Raw genomic sequence first — 21,881 nt, forward strand, 5'->3', positions numbered from 1 at the left:
TCCCTCCTCTATACATGCCACGGCGTGATTCTGTACTCAGTCCCTGACACCACAGCCAGCCCAGGAACCATTAATTAGAAGTTGGAGGTGCTAACAAGGGGACATATAATCCCTGACTTTGGCAACTCATCAATTTCTTTGTGTGAGTCTATTTTCTTAATAAAAAAAAAAAAAAAAAAAAAACAATTTTAAATGAGGAGTCACCTGCTCTGTTGCCTGCCACCGCTGCTGGGGCCCGAGTGGTTCACTGCACCGGGAACTCGCGCCTCCAATCCCAGACGCTATGTCCAGCAAAGGCTCCGTGGTTCTGGCCTACAGTGGTGGCCTGGACACCTCCCGTATCCTCATGTGACTGAAGGACAAGGCTATGTCATTGCCTACCTGGCCAGTATTGGCCAGAAGAAAGACTTCGAGGAAGCCAGGAAGAAGGCACTGAAGCTTGGAGCCAAAAAAGTGTTCATTGAGGACATCAGCAGGGAGTTTGTGGAGTTCATCTGGCCAGCCATCCAGTCCAGCACACTGTATGAGAACTGCTACCTCCTGGGTACTTCTCTCACCAGGTCCTGCATCGACTGCAAACAAGTGGAAATACTCCAGCGGGAGGGAGCCAAGTATGTGTCCCATGGCGCCACAGGAAAGGGGAACGATCAGGTCCGGTTTGAGCTCACTTGCTACTCGCTGGCCCCCCAGATAAAGGTCGTTGCTCCCTGTAGGATGCCCGAGTTCTACAACTGGTTCAAGGGCCCCAATGACCTGATGGAATATGCAAAACAACGTGGGACTCCCATCCCGGTCACTCCCAAGAACCCGTGGAGGATGGACGAGAACCTCGTGCCCATCATCAGCTACGAGGCTGGAATCCCACAGAATACCAAGAACTAAGTGCCTCCACGTCTCTACACGAAGACCCAGGACCCAGCCAAAGCCCCCAACACCCCTGACATTGTCGAGATCGAGTTCAAAAAAGGGGTCCCTGTGAAGGTGACCAACGTCAAGGATGGCCCACCCACCAGACCTCCGTGGAGCTCTTCGTGTGCCGAACGAAGTTGCGGGCAAGCACGGCGTGGGTTGTATTGCTATCGTTGAGAACAACTTCATTGGATGAAGGTCCGAGGTATCTACCAGGTCCCAGCAGGCATCATCCTTTACCATGCTCATTTAGACATCAAGACCTTCACCATGGACTGGGAAATGCACAAAACCAAACAAGGCCTGGGCTTGAAATTTGCTGAGCTGATATACACCGGTTGCTGGCATAGCCCAGAGTGTGAATTTGTCTGCCCCTGCCTTGCCAAGTCCCAGGAGCAGGCGGAAGGGCAAGTGCAGGTGCCTGTCCTCAAGGGCCAGGTGTATGTCCTTGGCCGGGAGTCCCCACTCTCTCTCTACAATGAGGAGCTGGTGAGCATGAACGTGCAAGGTGATTATGAGCCAATTGATGACACCGGGTTCATCATCAATTCCCTCAGACTGAAGGAATACCATCATCTCCAGAGTAAGGTCACCGACAGATAGATCCCTGTACAATGAGGAGCTGGGGCCTCCTCAATTTACAGAGCCTCCAAGTGCAGGTGCTAATTGTTGTGATAATTTGTAATTGTGACTTGTTCTCCCCAGCTGGCAACCTAGTGGGGCTGCCAGGACCCAGCTTTGTTCCAAGATCCCCCTGAAGCCTGCAGACGTCATCATTGAAGGGAAGAGTGGGGGACAGCTGCGGTGGGGAGCTATAAAATTACAATTAAAAGAAAAAAAAGGCTGGGTGCGGTGGTTCACACCTGTAATCCCAGCACTTTGTGAGGCTGAGGTGGGTGGATCATGAGGTCAGGAGTTTGAGATCAGCCTGACCAATACGGTGAAACCCCGTCTCTACTAAAAATACAAAAATTAGCTGGGCATGGTGGTGAGTGCTTGTAATCCCAGCTACTCAGGAGGCTGAGACAGGAGAACTGCTTGAATCTGGGAGGCGGAGGTTGCAGTGAGCCGAGATTATACCACGGCACTCCAGCCTGGGCAACAGAGCGAGACTCTGTCTCAAAAAAAAGGAAAAAAATGAAGAATCTCTTGAAAAAGATTTGCCAAAATAGGCTAGTACGTTGTGATTAAAAAGAAAAATAGTGGGTTAATACAATAAACATTTTTGTCAGCATATCTGTGGGTCAGAAATTCAGGAGCTGCTTAAATGGTTGGTTTTGGCTCAGAGATTTTTCAAGAGGCTGTGCTCAAGCTGTCAGCCCAGGTTGCCACCATCTGAAAGCTTGAATGGAGCTGTAAAATCCATTTCCATGATGGCTAACTCACATGGCTGTTGGTGGCAGGTTGCAGTTTCTTAACACATGAACCTCTCCATAGGTCAGCTGGAGTGTCTTCATGACAATGTAGCTGGTTTCTTTCTGGAGAGAGAACAAGGAGAAAGCCTTATATACCCTAATGTCAAACATTACACACTTTCACCTCAACCATATGCAGTTCATCAGAAACAGTTCACTAAATACAACCCACAGTTAAGAAGAGGGAAATCAGAGCCCATCTTTCAGAGGGAAAATTAACATTGTGTTGACATATTTTTAAAACCACCACAGGGTCTATTCCAGGCTTTTGCTGTATTCTGCAATGCCTACATTACAAGTCAGGGCAGCTCCTAAAGATGATACACTCTTTTTTTATTTCATTTTTTGTCATGACTTTTGACATTATATCATTATTATTTTTATTTCTACAGGTTTTTGGGGAACAGGTGGTATTTGGTTACATAAGTAAGTTCTTTAGTGGTGATTTGTGAGATTTTGCTGCACCCGTCACCTGTGCAGTATACACTGAACCCCAAAGATTATCCACTCTAAACTGGATATAATGCTGATCCTATGCATGTCATTAACAGTGGCCTATACCGAGGGAGAGAGTCAGGAAACAAGAGACAATGCAAGGCACTATGGTTCCTTTTAAGGCTTTATAAAGTGATTTAAAATCTGCACTGGCAATTTCAGGACAGTTTGTATAAATAAGTAATAGGGTTACACAGTTGCACCTCTCATGGACAGTTTGACTGCCTACTAAAATTGAGTCTGAAGTGCTTCAGAGGATATGCTAACATTGGACAGTCAATCTCTGAATCCCCCACACTTATCTGAGCATGTTCAACTTTACCGTCTTCTTCTCTCTGCTAAACTGAAATCAATGTAATGACGTCTTGGTGGAAAAGTGGTACAAAAGTTGCTAAAGTATTCCCTGGATGGAAACCTAAAGGGAGAAGGTGTCTCCTTGTTCCTATGAGTCAGGACATTTAAGTCAAACTCTGCTAAATATTCCTCTATGGATCAATGGAGGAGACATTAGCCCCAAAATGAATATTCTTCGCTGTCCACTGTTTTTGTGGCTTACTCTGCTTGGATGTTACTCCCAGAATGTTGTATTCAGGGAGTAATGTAGAAAAAACCTCTCTCTCCCTCTCTCTCTCTCTGTTCCCCACTCTCTCTCCCTGTCTTGCACACACACTCACTCATGCATACACCATCCTAGCTAATGTATCAGATTTTTAAAAAACACATTGAAACTTTTAGAACACTAGCGTCTCGTGTAGAGGTTGATGGAACCATAATATATCCTAGGTTATGCTGACTGACACCTTTGTGAGGTGTCTAGCATTCTCAGAGTACGGAAAGTATTTTTTCAAAAGTAATAATGACGTTGATGATGATAATAAAGTGTATATTATGTTCCAGAAGTTGTATTAGTGGCTTAGTATACATTTTCTTATTCATTTATCACAACAATGAGAGGTGAATAATATTATTGTTATGTCCACTTGACAAATGAATAAACTGAACCTTGAAATTCAGTGGCTTGCCTGAGGTCAGTCATCAGATAACTGGGGAAGTAGGGCTTCCAGCCCAGGAAATCTGAGGCCAGATTCCACATTGGTACCTAGCACTGACTTTAGTCAGAATGAGTGTCCCAGATGATTACTTAGTAGAGGAGCGAATGGATGAAGAAGGAAAAGAGTAAGGTCTTGTTGCGTCTTTCTCTCTAAACAGTATCATGGTCGCCAATTATAAGGCTTGATCACTCATTATTTGGACATATTTTTGTGTCTCAACTAGACTGGCAACTTAATGAATAAATCTTGTCTCATAGGACTATCTATTCCCTCCAGGGTAAATACAAAATTCTGGATAAATAAACTCTATAATAGAAAAAAAATTCATGTGACTCAAAAGTCTCGGAAGATTATATCACCTCTTCATGTTCAGTAATTTATTCTTTATTTCTGAATTTCTTAATCTACCAAATAATAATACCCACCTCTTAAACATTCATGAGTATAAAACTAAATAATACGCATATTAAAAATAACATAATCTATCACGTAATAGGCACTCAATGTAATTTCTCATTATTAATATTATTACATATACAAGTTTCCATTGGTCCAAAATAAAATATCTAGATATGGATATATATACATACACACACACACACATATATATATACACACTACTTCTGCTATTTCAAGTGACTACCATTTATTATGTATTTCATATCCTGCAAGCATTTTAGACGGTGATTTTTACATATTACTAATTTTAACAATGAGACTCTGAGGCTCAGAAAGGTCTGCCAATTTACCCATGATCACACTGCTAGAACATGCAAGAGCCAGAATATAAACTTAAAATCTGTGTGATTCTAAAGCCAGTGCTATTTCCGCTAAAATGAAGGACATAATCTGAACCAGGTTCTCTTTGTCTGCTTCTCTCAAAATGTGAAGTTCGGATTTTCACCACACATACATGGTATTCCAGGTAGGAATTCTGCTTGTCTCTCATTCCATAGGCATGCCCTTACATCCTATCCTGAAATAGAACATTGTTTTCAGAGGAGAAATTCCACCTTTTTTTATGAGGCTATTGATATTGCCACACTGTCGTTTCAAAGAAGATAGACTTGGAGAAGGCAGTCACCACAAACCTGTTGGGCAGTAGAATTCCTCACTGATGTGAGGAATCTAAAATTAAAACTAGAAAAAGGTAATTTACTCTCATTGACCTACAGCTGAGAAGATAGAGCAGACTTGCTTCTTAAAAAAGTAGTTACTGGCCGGGTGCGGTGGCTCACGCCTGTAATCCCAGCACTTTGGGAGGCCGAGGCGGGCGGATCACGAGGTCAGGAGATCGAGACCATCCCGGCTAACACGGTCAAACCCCGCCTCTACTAAAAATACAAAAAAAAAAAAAAATTAGCCGGGCGTGGTTGCGGGTGCCTGTAGTCCCAGCTACTCGAGAGGCTGAGGCAGGAGAATGGCATGAACCCGGGGGACGGAGCCTGCAGTGAGCCAAGATCGCACCACTGCTCTCCAGCCTGTGCGACAGAGTGAGACTCCGACTCCGTCTCAAAATAAAAGTAGTTACTGACCCAGCATTTCTCAGGACAGTCATGGAAAAGAGAAAGTCCATTCAGGTCACAGCTACCTGTCTTCTGAGGCAGTAAACATCCTTTCTATTGTAACCAAGGGCACCTAGTATTACTCCCTAATGAGTAATCACTAAGAAAGCAATTCTGTTAACAAAGGCCAAAATGTCAGTTTCTTACCAGCTAGACTAAGCATTATGTGTAATTAATAACTCCTCCCTTTTCTTAAATCAGATTAACAAAACCAGTGTGTTTTTAAAATATAACCAATCTTGGGATCTGAATAGGACAGGGGTAGGGGAAGCGTAATGTTTACCAAACACACTGCTTTCAGAGTTTTTACATTTATGTTTATGCTACTTTTCTACAAAGTGAATGGAAAATAGACACCCTTATTTGAATATTGATTATATTTACATTGAGTATTCTTAATTTGTTATCAGTAGTGGAAGGTTATATGTAAGAAAATATAAGTTATCAATAATATTTAATCATATGGCCTTCTGAAATCTGCTCATACTTAGTAGCTTTACTTCATTTGCCTGACTCTTCTTATTCTGATAATTAAATCAGAAATATACTATTAGCGATATCAAGTATAACAACTAACAACTACTGAGTGCTTACTCTTGCCCAAACACTCACAATCTCACTTACTCGTCACAACAACTCCGTGAGATAGGTATTATTTATTCTATTTTACAGTTGAGAAAACTGAGGCTTAGAAGTTTTAAACCAACTTGCTTAAAAAGTCCTTACTCTTAATCAAAGTCAGAGTAAATACTTCATACCAGGTATGTCAGTCATTATTCTCTGCCCTTAACTACCACACTAGAGTACTTCCTGATAAAGAAAGGAGAAGCCCAGAGCAGTAAAAATGTTGCATTCTAAACATGTCTGATTTGGTCAGAGTATTTCCTAAAAAGCGTTCCAACTCCCATTTCCATTTTCTTGGTGGCCTAGTCCAACCCAAGAACTTTCCTTGGTCTACAAGACAAGAACAAGCAACTGCAGTAAGAATTCACTTATGCCATCTATTCCATGAATACTTACTGAAGACCTAGTCTGCATCCAGATCTGTAGACTAAACACTAAAGAAACATTGTCTCAAGAAACAGAGTCTACCCAGTCAGTGCACAAACTACATGTAGAAGCACAGAGCTGGACACCTGGCTCAGAATGACCCAGTGGAAGTGTCATCACAGCTGAGACCTGAAGAGGATGAGGGTATTTTCCAAGGCAATGTGTATTTATATGAGCTATATTAATCTCTCCTCCAGATTATTAAGACTGGTCCTCTTTGTGGATTTTGCAAAATTAAAATAATAATTCCAACCATCTATCAGTTAAGTAAAAAAAACAAATGTAATATTTTGTATCTAAAGGAAATGTAACAGGACCATAATATTATGATGCAGGAGGTGAAGAAGATAGATGCACAACTTTCAGTGACCTTAGCAGACTATCAGCATTTCACTGAGCCATTCTCTTTCTTGTCATTGCTGCATAAATATGTATGTAAAGCATATATAAATACACAAGTAACTGAGGGCCAAACACTCAACCCTTCAGAGTATAGAAAGAAAAGAGGGTCACAGGCTGATATTCTTATGGTAAGGTGACAGAGCCCCTCAATCCTGTGATTGTAGCATGTTCTTTTATTTGACAAGGTGTACAGTTGTTGGAGAATTATACAGCTGTCACTCAAAATGGTGTAATTTACTCATTGGTCAACCCAAGCATTAAGTACTTTTGCTCCTCCAGTTGCTGTCAAGCCCAGAGGGAGTGCTGAAGTCAGCTACCGCCCTGGCTTGAAGGCCTCAGGGAAATAGAGAATTGGGTGCTTTCCTTGCAACATGAATTGGCACTCAAATCAGCGCTGGTGGGGATGGGAAATTAGGATTAATGAGAACAATGCATCTGTGTTCTTTTGCTGAAACATTGGTTCATTTCTCTTTCAATTGACATCCAAGATTATTATTATTACTATTATTTATTATTATTATTATTTTGCCTACAAAGATTTTCCTATTAGGGAAAAAATGTGGCAGATTTGCCATCCTAGAGCCTGCTGAACGACAAATGCCACACTTATGTGTGTACATAGGATAAGATGGTAAGCTTTGTAAATGTTTCCTAGCAGGAAACAAATTCCAGGCAAAGGGAAGAGCACATACAAAGAAAACATAGTATGTTCCTAACTTCGAGCAGTATTTTTTCTGGATCATAAAGGTTCTGGTGAAGAATGTCAAAAATGTTTAGAGGACTAAACAGGAGCCAGTGCACAGGTCATGTCAAGAATTTTGGCTTAAGTTAGCTGGTCTAATTAGATCATGCTATTTAGAGTGTAGTGAGAAGTTTCCTAAGAGAAGGTGCTAGTCCACTATCTGAGAACTTGAATGAGTTGCTAGAAGATGCTTGACCTCAGATTTCCATAGGTTCTGTCTTCATTGGCATTGAGGAAGAATCCTGAAAGCTGCTGAGTTACCAACTATGGTGCATAAATGGTTTATGCTGCCGTAATAAGATTACAAGGAAGGGATCTTCAGTGGTAGATTGCATTATCATTTCCTCTCCATCCTGTAAGAAGATGATACATCCTCAACCACAGTTGTGTCTCTTGCAGTATCCCTGCCCTGAAAGGAGTATACATCCTGTAAAGGAAAATTTTAAATCTCAGGACCTCCCAAACTTCTTATGCAAAAGGATTCTTAAACCCAGAGGAGGCTGAGTCATTGCAACACCCTCTTCCAAAGAAATATCTGTTACTAATGCTGTGCATCAGCAAGATCCTCATGGAAAGGTAAAAGCCTCAGGCATCTGCAAAGGGCTGCCCCCACAGATCATTCACAAGTAAATAAATTGCTGACCTCCCATAAACAAGGACATGCCAATTGTAACTTTAGGTCTACAATCTAAGTCTAGCTCCTGAAACCCACATTAATAATGTTCATTCCAAGCTTATTTTCCCAAGTGCAGAACAAAGTCAAAACTCATTTCTTCAACCTACCCAGAGATGTCTGCATAATTTATTCTTTTTTACTCCTTTTTACTCTTCAGAAATTTACCTTATCTCATGGAAAATGGAGTTTCACAGGAATGCAACTATTCACAGGAATGCAACTATTCACCTTACTGCCCACCTGCCCCTCTTCCTACATGCCTTCCTCACCTTTAAGGAAATGTATAAATACCAAACTTCCTGAAAACCTCTTTGGATAAATAGCCACAGTTATGTCTGTGGCACATATTGTCCTCAGATGCATTCTAAAGCTGGTTTAATGAACCTCCATAATTGAGAGATGCCTCAGTCACTCATTTGGTTATCAATCCCCACTGCGTTGATGTTGGATTTGGCCTTGAGATGTGCTTTGACCAGAAGAATGCGAGTGAACGTGACATACACATCAGAGCACAAGTATTAGGAGGCATCACTTGTTTCTGCCAACCCTCTTGTTCTTCTGTCCTCTACCATAAGAACTGCATGTCCCAAATTGGGTCTGCTCCTTGAGCCTATGTCCTGCCATGCAGCAATGAGGAATTGCAGAGTAGAGCCACAGCAGCTGACTCACAGTCCCTACACATAATGTAAGCCAGAAATACACTGTTATGCTAAGTCACCAAGACAGTGTGGTTATTTGTTACTGCATTAAATCTGCATAACATATCTTCTAAGACAGCTCTTTAGATTTCATTGCCAGCCAAACAGGAAAATAACAAGCAAAACAAAACAAACAAAAACCTCTGGGTGGGATAGCTATATATGCCTACGGCTGAGCTTTCATCCCATGTGTCAATTCCTATGATTTTGTAATGGTTGTCTGGAGGGCTATGACAAGAATGTTTGTGTAGTCATTTCCAATCTCAACAGGGAAAACTGGCATAATCAATTATTAATGTCTGCCACGACATGAAAATTGAGAGGTGGTGACACAGATGACATGTTTGCTGGTCTAAAGCCAACTTCTCCCATGCTTCTAGCCTTTCAAAGAAAAAAATATTACATTTTCCCCTGTATCCATCATCTTTCCTGGATCCTTCTAAAGATTCGTTCCCTCTCACAGGACTCTCACACCTCTGGTTGCAGCAGCAAACAGTGTGATGGCAAATGAGGCTGGACTTTTTCTACCACTGATAATTAAGGTTCAGCATAAATACTTATTTTTTTCTCCTTGAATGACCTGTCCATGTGCTTCCCCATCTGATCATTCCTTCCTATGCTTCTGAAAGAAGTGGTCAATTTTACTGATCCTCTAACCAGTCTTACACAAAATACATACAGCTCTTCACATGGCTGAAATGAGTATGGGTATCTTCACAGAACCCCAACCCTGGCAATCCTACTAGCTTGCTCAGGGTTAGGCTGGAACATAAAACTGTGGACCAGGGGCATATTTCATGTGGTAATCAGGCACCTAGCATATGCCATATTCCTTCTCACAAAGACCTACCCTCCAATAATCTCTCTTACATTGCTAGAGCGCCACCTAGAGTTCACTGTAACAAATTTGGTTCCCCAAGCTTCCCTATTAGCTTGCTATGAAAAGGGCCACATTACAGAAGAGAAGGAGGACAGAAGAGAAGCAATTTTTGTCATATATTTCTATGTGCTCAGGTGCTATTCTAGGAGATTAAATGCTTCACTCATCCATATAAGGTAATTATTATCCCCATTTTACAGATGACAGTAGTTTGCTCAACAAATAGAGCCAAGATTCAAAACCAGGACTTGCTGACATCAATGTGGATGTTTCTTCTATTATTCAACACTTCCAGCTCTTAATTTCATTCAGCACTCCTAGATTTCAGGACATTCTGTGACTCCCCCACAGAATATGTCAACCTCAGTGGAGAAAATTTGTTTATGTAAAACCTAAATGCATTTATTTAGACATTTCCTATCGCTACTTTTCCATGCCTTTTTCTCCTATGCCCAATATGTACTAAGCATCTGTTGAATAAATAAATGATTAAATGAATGAAATTTTTCCTTGACTCTTTTCAAACCCTTTTCAAAATTCACATACCCAGAATAGCTACACCCACATCTGACTACTCTGTTACTCTATATTCCCACCTTGTGAGAGGTCTCCCCTGTTATGTCCCCACTATCCTATAAATGACCCTCATATTACCACAATCCATACATTTCTAAGAATGAAGTGATTAAAATTACTTAGGACATTGCCTATGCAAATGAAAGCCTACACAAAACCACTTTCCTTCAATAAAGAAGTCACATAATTATCTGAATCATCAATTATGTGAATCATCATTTATTTATCTGTTTTATTGAGCTTAATTTCTTAATACTGATTTATATTAACTAACATGTGGGTATCTGTCTATCTGTCTCTATCTATCTATCTATCTATCTATCTATCTATCTATCTAAACACACACACATTAATGTGAATTTTTCAGTGACAGTTAAACATCTGAAGTATTTTTTTCTGTGACTATGTGCACTGTCTCAGTAAGAGTGTGAGCTCTACGAGGGCAAGTGCTAATTTTAAAATTGTGTTATAATCTTCTAATTCCCACTGTAATTTCTTCAGCTATCTCATTAAATGTTTATGACTGACCAATGATTCCTCCTCTTTTCTAGCTATTCTCTAGCAATTCCTTTGAAAGAAATACTAATGAGCAATTAAATGTTAAAAAGGGGCAAAAGAATGTGGAGCAGATTTTCCCAGAAGGTAATTATGAGTGCCTACCATGTTCCGGGAATCACCTGGGGTGATGGGAGGATATAGTCTCCGGTCTCAAGGATATTGTCTCCTGGGATAAACAGACAATTACAGCACAGTATTCTGGGTCAGCAGAGGCCCAAAGGTATCTTACACTTTGATGAAAGGCAAAAATGACTGACTGCTGAGGTCTCTAATTACTGAGATTCCTCCCAAAGTGATGGTAAATGCTATAATGCAATTATAATAAATATAATGCAATTACAATAAATGTCTGTTGAATTGAATTAAATCAAATTGATGCCTTGCTCTCCAGAAGCTCAAATATACACCATGAAAAATGGAAATGCCATTATTTGAAAAGAAACTCAAGGCCTCCTAGTAAGTTATCCATGGGGATATTTCAGAAGATTTTTAACCCATAAGAGTCCTTAAGAAATTCTATAAGCGTCAGCCCTACTCAAGTGACCCTCTCATCTGATGAATGGATCCTCATAGAAGCTTCTTTAGAATATTCTCAGACAATCGAGGTAAGATCCTGGCAAAACTAGAATGAGTTTTCTGCCGCTGAATAACTGAAGGATGATAATGACAACTAAATGTGATTGATAGCAGCCACAATTTGTGCTAAATTATTTTGTATAAAAATATGGCCCCCAGCAAACCATATCTTTGAATGCTGTTTTCTCAGAATTTGGTACATCTTTTGCCTCTTTTCTCCCTCCTAAATAAATTATTTGACAACAAGGTTGTGTCTTTCTTGTTGATAATGGGATGAATGAGTATATGATAATTGAGTGCAGGAAAATGAATTTAAGAGATGGTTTGTCTGAATAGTCCGAAGTTTTATGGCATCTATAAACTGGTACATCTCGTGAGCACTCTCCACATTGAGCAAATGTTATTTTCTTTTTAATTTTCACTTTCTGCTTTATTGCTTTCTTTTTTTTCAGACAAGGAAAGCATGCTTTTATAGAAGTATTAGAAAACAAAAATAAGCAACGTTTTTAAAACCAAAGATTTCACCACCTAGCATTAACCAATATTAACATTTTGTTTCTGTCTTTTCCAAGGTTTTCCTATACAAATATACACTTTTTAAACAAAAATATTTTTCTGATGTATACAATATTTTGTAATTTACATGTCTACAAATAGTAAATAAAAATATTTTACGTCATAAGTATGCATGTGCATCCTCATCTTTAGTAGTTACAAAATAATCCATTGTGTATATCTCAACATTTATTGAACCTATACTTATTATCAGGTAGCTGAGTTGTTTCCACATTTTTGCTATTTTAAACAACATTATAATAAATGTCTTTCTACATACAACTTCTCGTATTTATTTGAGGGTTTTCTTTAAAAACCAGTAGAATTGCTGGGCCAAAGGGTAAATCCCATTTTAAAGGCTCCTGGTGCTTATGACTGAAGTTCACACTGTAACTGCTTTATACCACCACTGTGTCAATCCCAGGTATTATCATTTTATAAGCTTAGATGACATATAAAAAATTAACATGTTTATTTATTTTCTACATTTAGTGAACATTATAGTGATTCCATAAACCTTGTTTATGTGTATAAAAGCAGAATGTGTAATGACTTAGAAGCTGGTTTCTCAAGCCAGATTACTTGAGCTCCTAAGCTGGCTCAGCTATTCACTAGCTCTGTGACTCAAACAAGTTAAAGAGCTTCCTTGGGCTTCAGTGTCCTCATATGTAATATGATATAATTAAAGTATCTATCTCTTAGGGTCGTTCTCAGAATTAAGTGATTTGACCCATAAAGCTGACACAGAACAGTACCTGGCACAGGTAAGCATTCAATAAATGCTACATGTTCTCTTGTTTCTAGGAACACAACTAAATTAATTTTTCAGCCTTTCTTGCAATTAGATACATCTATGAGACTAGATTGTAAGATAAATTGATGTGTGCCATTTACTGGTCTGGCTCATAAATACCTTCAAGACACAATTCTCATCCATTTCCTTGTCAACCAGCAGAATAGAGATAACCCAAAGGACCGAGAGCAGGTGGAATCACAAGATGGAAGGAGCCTGGATGTATGAATGACTATGGAAGAGAGCCCCACCGCCACCAACCACATGCAACTATCATTCACCAGTGAGAAATAAATTTGTATTGCATTGCATTTTACATGTTTTGTTGCTCTTGTCATAGCACTTAGCCTTTCTTGACTAATAGAGTTGCCTGTTGTTATTCCTTTATCACACATCTGTTTTTTAAAAAGAGAGAATTTTATTTCAAAATATGAAGAATGGAGAGGTGAAAAAAGTTCAGGACTTGAAATTCACTGTAGAAAATCTAAAGCTTGATAATATATGAGTCCATGGGTCATTTGTCTATCTAGAATGTATATTATCCCACATATTTGTTTCTTTATATTCTCCATTCTGACTCCAGGCTACAGAGGTTAATCTCAATACAGCTAAATGTATTTATTCAGCTTACAGACACAGATTCCTCACATTCCCTCTTACACTAACCAATGAACATCATTTTCCTGCATTTACTAAATCACTTAGGCCATAAATACCAAAGTACCAGCTGAGAAAATCCAGGAGGAAACATTCTTTGTGAAAAAGAGAACTTTTCAAAAGAAATGCTATTGCATTAAAAAAAAGTTTCCCGTAATGGTTCTGCAGTTCTGAAATGTCTACAGAAAAGTCATACCAAACAGGAATATATTTCCCAAGTTTTCCCCTTGAGGATCCTCGACATGAAAGAAAAAATGCTCAATATGAAGCATTGTTCATTTTGCAAAAAAATGTTATTTGTTACCAAAGGAAGGGAAAAGTAGAAGGATACCAAAAATGATTTTATATGTGTGTGAATATATATATATATATGCAATTTTATGAACTTTCAGGCAAAAATTTATTCAAATATAAACCATGAAACACTTTCCACATGGTTTATTTTCTAAGGTTAGAACTTCCAACTGAAACTAACCGGAATATTTTTCAGAGTGTTTTGAGTCTCCAGGGACCATAAGACATTAAATAACACTATCAAATGAATCTTTCTAAATATAGAGTTAAATGGCTCTCCCCTTATATTTGCATCATGCTCCACAATGAGTTTTCTGTGTAGGAAGGTGTTATCAGTCCCATCCCACAGGGGGGGATACTGTAATTCAGAGAGATTAAAGGGTCTGTCCAAGGTTACCTCGATAGTGCTACAAGGCAATCCAAGTAATCATCCACTAAGTAACCTGCAGACTCCAGTTTTCACATATGAATTTTCTGAAAATGTTCAAAGTGACAGCTACAATCAAGTTAATCAATGTAACAGTTACAGATGTGTCTATGAGAGAAAAAGGTAACCGATAGGATGCATTTGACCTCATCCCAGCTTGCATCATAGAAAAGAACAACTAAATAACCTATGGGCAGTAAATTAAACCCTAATCTGATCATTCCAGTGCAAATGTCAGAAATGTAAAATGTTTATCATTCCCCGCCTTAAAAGCATACTTGTTTCAGGAAACAGTAAATAAAACAAATGTCTAGGCTAATAAAGTGATTTGAAACTTTTAGTGGTATGATTTAAGCACTATATGTGTTCCTGAGAAACAGCTATATAACAAATATTTATATACATATTTAAATACCGTTTCCCATTTATTTTCACTATTCTATTTGAAATACAATTCTTTAGAAAAAGAAAAGTGGCTAAGAGACCTTTTTGTAACATCACACAAATATAACAAAATTGTAAATAATCATGCATTTAACAGAAAATTATACTTTCTTGAAAATGTATTAAGAACAGTCCAAAGAAAATACAAAGTAGGAATTCAGAGTAAGAACTAAAAGACATTTCAACCTGTTTCACTGTGTAATTTTTATGCTCAATTGAACAAACACAACAACAAAACCACAAAAGAGATAGAAATGCCTTTCTGTTCTACATCAGTTTGGCAAATGTGCTTAGAATATTCTGTTTATTAGTAAGCATGCCAGCAGAAAATGGATTTCACCCCCAGAAGACTCAAACGAAGACACTTTAATAAAAGTGCTATTTATGAAGGTATGGTCAGGGTTAACAGAATGAAAAGGCAATGGTAAAACTAGACAAGTCTTTCTTTTCATATTAAAAAAAGAAACAAAGAAAAAGGAGAGCAAAACACTAAAATAGTAAAGTCCATTATAGCTATCACAATTAGCACCTCAATTTTGTTTTGATGTTTTGGCAGGTAAGGTTAAAGAAGGCTATGAAAGCTATGTTTGGTTACATCATCTTTCTCAGTGTCATCATCACCATCATCATCTTCTTCATCATTATTCTCTTAAAAATAGTTCCCATTCATTGAGTGCCCAGGGCCTGGTGAAAACATATGGTATATACGGCCTTTTAAAATTGGCTTCTTTCACTTGGTAATATACAGTTAAGGTTTATAGAATAGATTGAATGTCTTGCCAGTAATAAATATTCAACAAAGGTTAACCATCATTACTATTATTATCAGCATTATTATTTTATAAATTCTCCATTTCCCTAGGGTATCAAAAAGAAGATCATACATTTTTCTGGAATCATGAAGGTCTTTGCTAGTTCCCTCTGTCATATTTACTTCCTCAGTACCTTTTACTTCCAAGTTTTTTTTTTGTTGTTTTTTTGTTTTTTTTTTTTTTGAGATGGAGTCAGTCTTGCTCTGTTGCCCAGGCTGGAATGCAGTGGCACAATCTCAGTTCACTGTAACATTTGCCTCCCCGGGCTCAGGCAATTTTCCTGCCTCAGCCTTTCGAATAGCTGGGACTATAGGTACACACTATCATGCCCCGCTGATTTTTTTGTATTTTTAGTAGAGACGGCGTTTCAGTATGTTGACCAGGCTGGTCTCGAACTTCTGACTTCAAGTGATTCACCCACCTTAGCCTCCCAAGTGCTGGGATTACAGGCCTGAGCCACCACGCCTGGCCCCAACTTTTTTGTAACATGAATTTCACTTGTAATATACTTGCCCAGTCCTCTACCTCCCTCGAAACTGACAACTTTTTGAGGACACAGACCACTTGTACTCCCTGTCTGCTACTCTATTCCAAGCATTTAGCAAAGTGCCTGGTGGGTGGCAGGTGCTCCTTGAACATCTACAAAGTGATGAACGTTTGGCATAGTGTCCTGATCGAAGGTACAAAAAGATGCAGTGACACAGCCTCGGGGGAATGAACAGGAGGGAAAGGCTGTTGTTATGAGACCATATTCCCTGGAGTAGGATAATGGTGAGGATTCAATACAGTTCCACAGCACACAGACTCAGGGACTCAGGTACTTTCTACAGGAAATCTCTTCATTTACATTATTCCCAAATTTCAACTCATAGTAAGTAAAATTTCTACATAGCAGGGAAGGTCTTAAATGAATTTAGATAATATATTTAAATATGTTACTCAAATATGTAAAATTTAATATGTAACCATTAACTTTGGGAATTGCTGTTACTTACTGAAGTCCAATTCAGATCAGAGTTAATTTCACCCTAATTTTCTTTTATATGCAAAATAAATTTTGCCTATCCACAGTTCTACCTAGAATAAAATCAGCACTGCAGTATATGCGTCTTCCTCAGGATTTACTCCACATAAAAGAAAATAGAATTGTTATTTTTAAAATTTTTATTTCTTCTCTGACTCATTTCCAAAGTATTCAAAGCATCTCTTTTTGTTCCGGCACATTTTTCTCTTTATCTTATTTTTATTTTAAACTAATGGTTATGATACTTCATTGACATCACTATAGCGAAAGGATTAAGAGAAAGCTTTCTTCTAACTAAAATGTTTCTTTAACCCGCTACAAAATTCTTAAAGTTAGATACTAATATGTCCTATAATTAAGAAATGAGTTTTCCAGTAAGATTTATTTTTATAGATTTAGATTCAATGCCAAGAAGCTACAGTTTAAACTGTCAGGAACTCATAAATCCTCAGAGACCAATTTTAAATAAACTTGTATTTCAGCAAAAAACAAAGTTAATGAAGATATCCTTCTATTCCTTCTGTTACCCTCACTTCCACCCCGAGTAAGGCAGACACAGAAAGAGAAAGTGAGTGGGTAGAAAAGAGAGAGAGCACATTAATATTCAAAAAACATTACCCTCAGTTTTGCTGTGAGAACTTTGACATGGTTTTTCTAGCTAGGCCTGCTCCTCTGAAGTCCAAAGCAGTTACAGTTCCATTCCCTAGAGTGCCTGAAGTTAACTCAAGAGTGAGAAAAAGAATGAATGACAAGGTCAAGGGTCCTGATTAACATCCTTCTCAGCTGCCCTGAAGGACTAAGGATGACTGCAGAGGGCAGGAAAAATCCTTCTGTTGATTTAAAAGAAACGGAAGTTCAGTGGATTCAAGCAGCTCTTAAATGCAATAGTTAATGGCACAGGCTTTGGAATGAGACCCCGTATTAGCTGTGTGAACTTGGGTAGTTTACGTAATCTCTCTGAGCCTCATTCTCTTCAACGTAGAATACAGCTGATGATTCTTCCTTACACTGGACAGTGCATGTCCATGTAAAAACCACCGTGGCACTCAGCACATTTTTATTTTTGTTTTTGTTTTTTTAATTATACTGCCTTCAGCTAATCTTCGAAGAATCCTCTGGAAAGAAAACAGGGGAGGTCAGAGAACTCCCAAATTGTCTTAATTTGGGACACAATGAAACAGATCAACTGCAGTTACAAGGACCTTTAACTGAGGAAAGGATATTTTACTTAGAATACACAAAATTGAGGTGAAGAAATTCGATTAACAACAATAAACCTGGCAAATGGGAGGATTAATGAAATTCTGTTTTATCCTAATTAATGTCACGTATCTTTCTGAGAAAATCAGAGACAATAACCCCTACTGCCAAAAAAGATGAAATAGAGAGTATAGCTTCTGACAGTCTAGACTTCAGAAGTGTGGGGTTTAGAGGAAAGTTTTAAAATCACATTCACCATTATGTTTATCTGATACATTTTTATTGAGTACTGGGGATATAATAGTGAATCAAAATGACATGACCTTTGCTTCAAGCCTCTTACACTCAAATGGGGGGAAAGAGTGATAAATATGTAGTCATACAAATAAAAAAAAATGTAAAGATATTGTAACCACTCTAAGATAAAAGTGTGGTATATTAATAGGTATTCTAGTTTAAATTGAGAAAGCCTCTCTGGGGAAAGGCAATTATATTTCCTTCCTTCCTTCCTTCCTTCCTTCCTTCCTTCCTTCCTTCCTTCCTTCCTTCCTTTCTTCCTTGGCATGGGCTCTCCCAAGGCTAATCTTGTGATACAAGCTTATGCATGAATAGTTTATTTAGGAGCAGATATGAGAGACATGGAAAGAGAAAGAGAGCCAGTACAAGTTTACATTATCAAATTTGCCACTACTCTACAAGACTGAAACTGACTTTGCAAAAATGGTAACTGAGGAAATTATGACAATTAAAAAGATCAAACCTAACCAACTCCATCTTGCTTCTAACCTTTAATCTGTCCTTGTTCATTCCTGGGTGTAGGCCAAACTAACCTAGGGAAGAAATTTAGTGTATGGTTTGACTCTGAAGCAAAATTGATAATAGCCCTTTCCTGAAAAGACCCTCTTCTTTCCCGGGGACCAGTCTGCCTTTGCAGGACTAACAAATTAGCTAAGATGAGAAATTATGGTTTAGGGGTTATGCAGCCTCTGTCTGCAAGAGTCTGAACCCCCCAAATTGCTTTACATCACTATTGTAAAGCTTCAGATCAGTGCTTGAGGTATTTTGCAGACCCTTCACTCAGTGAATCAGCTGAATCAGCTGACACCACACCCAGACCTGTAATCTGACTCAACCAGTTCTGTGATCCCACCCAGGAACTGAAGACAGCAAGAAAACCTCACTTTGACCCCATTTGATTCCATCTCCAATGTGACCAATCATCATTCCTCAATTTCCGAGCCCCTACTCACCAAATTATCTTTAAAAACCTGATCCCCATATGCTGGAGACTGATCTGAGTCATAATAAAACTCCAATCTCCCACACAGCCGACTCTCTGTGAATTACTTTCTCCATGACAATTCCACTGTCTTGACAAATTGGCTCTGTCTAGGCAGCAGGCAAGGCAAACCCACTGGGTGGTTATAAGACAAGTGGCTGCTTAGGCCACAGTGCCAGCTGAGAAGTCTTATAAAATGCCTCTTTGCACCATCTTCCGAAAAAAGAACAGAAAAGCATTTTTCTATGGTCTTGTGTCCTACATTACTCAAAGGTTGCTCTGTATATACTAACTTCCCCAAATCCTGGGTTGCACGTACATGAGTGGCTAGTATTGAATGCCAGTCAGGCATGCCCAGCCCTGCAGCAGAGAAGCCCCTGGGCAAAGCAAGCAATACAGAGAATGGTTCCCAGACAAGGTACTGCCATTTGCACACACATAAAGCTGTCCCCCAAACAGGAGCTAGAATTAGAAGAAAGGCCAAGAAAATCTGACCTGGACCACACGAGTGTTCTGATGTACCTCTGAAACATCCTACATTCTAGTTCAGATTAGTCACTCAATATGTTTTTATCATGTCTCTTTATTATACTGGCCTCAGCTAATCTGAGGCCAAAACTTGCTAGTGGTTCCCTGTTACCTACCTAAAAAAGGGCCAAACTCTTCAATATGAAGTCAAGGAATATCAACATTTCAAGAGGAGCTAGAGTCACAGGCGTCCCTGAAGAAAATCATGACTAATATACCTTGTGAAATATTTAAATGTGTCCAACAGTAGGTAAATAGTTTGATAGATGATAATAAAATATAAAATAGCTATTAATAATGATAATTCAACAAAACCATAAATGTAGAACTGCTCAGGATGTAATAGTAAGTACAAATGCAAAATTCCTATATTTTCATTCCTCCATTACCCCCCACTTCTTAACCCTTGTGTATGTATGGGGGAAAGAGGCCCTTGGTGAAACAGAGTAAAGAGACAAACATGCTTATGTTGTTCTCTTTGCTTAGATGTAGTTTTTCGCATTTTGTACTACAGGTTAGTTTTATTTTATATTTTAAAAATATTAATTTAAAATTATAATTGTAAAAATGTATTTCAATAGAATGAGAAGCCAGCTCTGAGTTGATATCAGAAGAGAATCTGGGAGTCAAAAATATCACTGCCCTAAATTTATTCTTGGCCATTCTTTGTAAAATCATATAAGTTGGCTGGGCGCAGTGGCTCATGTCTGTAATCCCAGCACTTTGGGAGGCCAAGGCTTGTGGATCAGGAGGTCAGAAGATTGAGACCATCCTAGCCAACATGGTGAAACCCCGTCTCTACTAAAAATATAAAAATTAGCTGGACATGGTGGTGCGCTCCTGTAGTCCCAGCTACTTGGGAGGCTGAGGTAGGAGGACTGCTTGAACCCAGGAGGTAGAGGTTGCAGTGAGCCGAGATCTCACCACTGCACTTCAGCCTAGCAACAGAGCAAGACTCCATCTCAAAAAATATATATATATATAAAATATATATTTAAATATAATTAAAATATATTTTAAATATATATTTAAAATATAAATTAAAATATAATAATATAATATAAATTAAATATATATATATATATATATAATTTAAGTTTTTCTGCACTCTGGTATTGTCACCTCATCTTACTCCCTAGGGAGCCAAACTCATTGAAGCAATAATCAGGTGCCAACAACTAAATTTCAGAAGGAAATGTCTCAGGGACCACAGTAAAAATTTTCAGTGCCAGCCTATTATTTGAGGCTATCACGTGTTTCACTTATATAAGCTCAATAAATATTATGCTGATGTTTGTTCAGATTTAGAAGCTTTTTTCATCCTATTGCTGTCAGCATATTTCCTGCACATGAATAAGCATCACCATATTTTATATGAAATATAATATGACCCTCATTTTTAAACAAATTATAAAGCCACACATCAGCTATTTGCTGAAGAATAGGGAAACTTAGAATTCTTGTGGCTTTGCTTTTGAACCAAGTCCAAAAGAGATTAAGCTGATTCTTTAACATGCCCCTTCCCAGCACACAAGCTCTTGTTAGTCAATAACTATTTTGCTGTCATTTTTTCTATGCTGCTGCAAATTTTAAACCTTTTCATCCATCTCCATTACTATTAGTTGATAAGATTAATTAGGTAGTAGTTGGGCAGTCTGAACCTTATACTCAATTTTGAATATTTTGAATATATAATACTGTCCTATAATTACCTTCTAAAATCCTCAGAGGATTGGACAATGGACTATTACATTGACATAGTCTATTTTCCCCTTTTAACAATGTAAGTCAAAGTCCTTGTTTTTTTCTTTCTAGAGTTTTGTCCATTCCAAATAGAATTATATTTTTTCTTCTCTACATAAATCTAGGAATATTGCAGTGGTTGCCAGGAGAAATAAATTACAGTGTTAAGCGGCAAATCTGTAGCTTTAAAGGTTCACCTTCCTTCAACATTATTTTAAAGGGAAAATACTATATTTCAGCCAACAGAGAAGACAAGTTCTTGGTTTTATTCTCCAGCATTAAGCTCAGTTCTCTGTTTTGTAATGCCTAAAGGGATATTATGATTCTTTCCAGAAAAGAGACATAATTTTAAATCCTTGTGCTTTGGCTGAAAGAATAGTGAGGTGATTGAACCTGCTGAAGGGAGGGGCAATAGAGGAGTGGGAGGGCGCCATTTTTTGTCAGTATAGTTTCCATGCCTCTCTCTCTCTCTCTCTCTGTCTCTCTCTCTCTCTCTCTCCCTCTCTCTCTTTTCAATGCATAGCCAGTTGC

General features: G+C 38.5%; 1 pseudogene; it reads left to right on the forward strand.

Moving 5' to 3' along the window:
- The first annotated feature begins 211 nt into the window (after positions 1-211).
- Positions 212-1,774, forward strand: LOC101015471 (annotated as a pseudogene).
- Positions 1,775-21,881: the final 20,107 nt, after the last annotated feature.

Source organism: Papio anubis, chromosome 5 (genome assembly GCF_008728515.1).
Source record: "Papio anubis isolate 15944 chromosome 5, Panubis1.0, whole genome shotgun sequence".
NCBI lineage: Eukaryota > Metazoa > Chordata > Mammalia > Primates > Cercopithecidae > Papio > Papio anubis.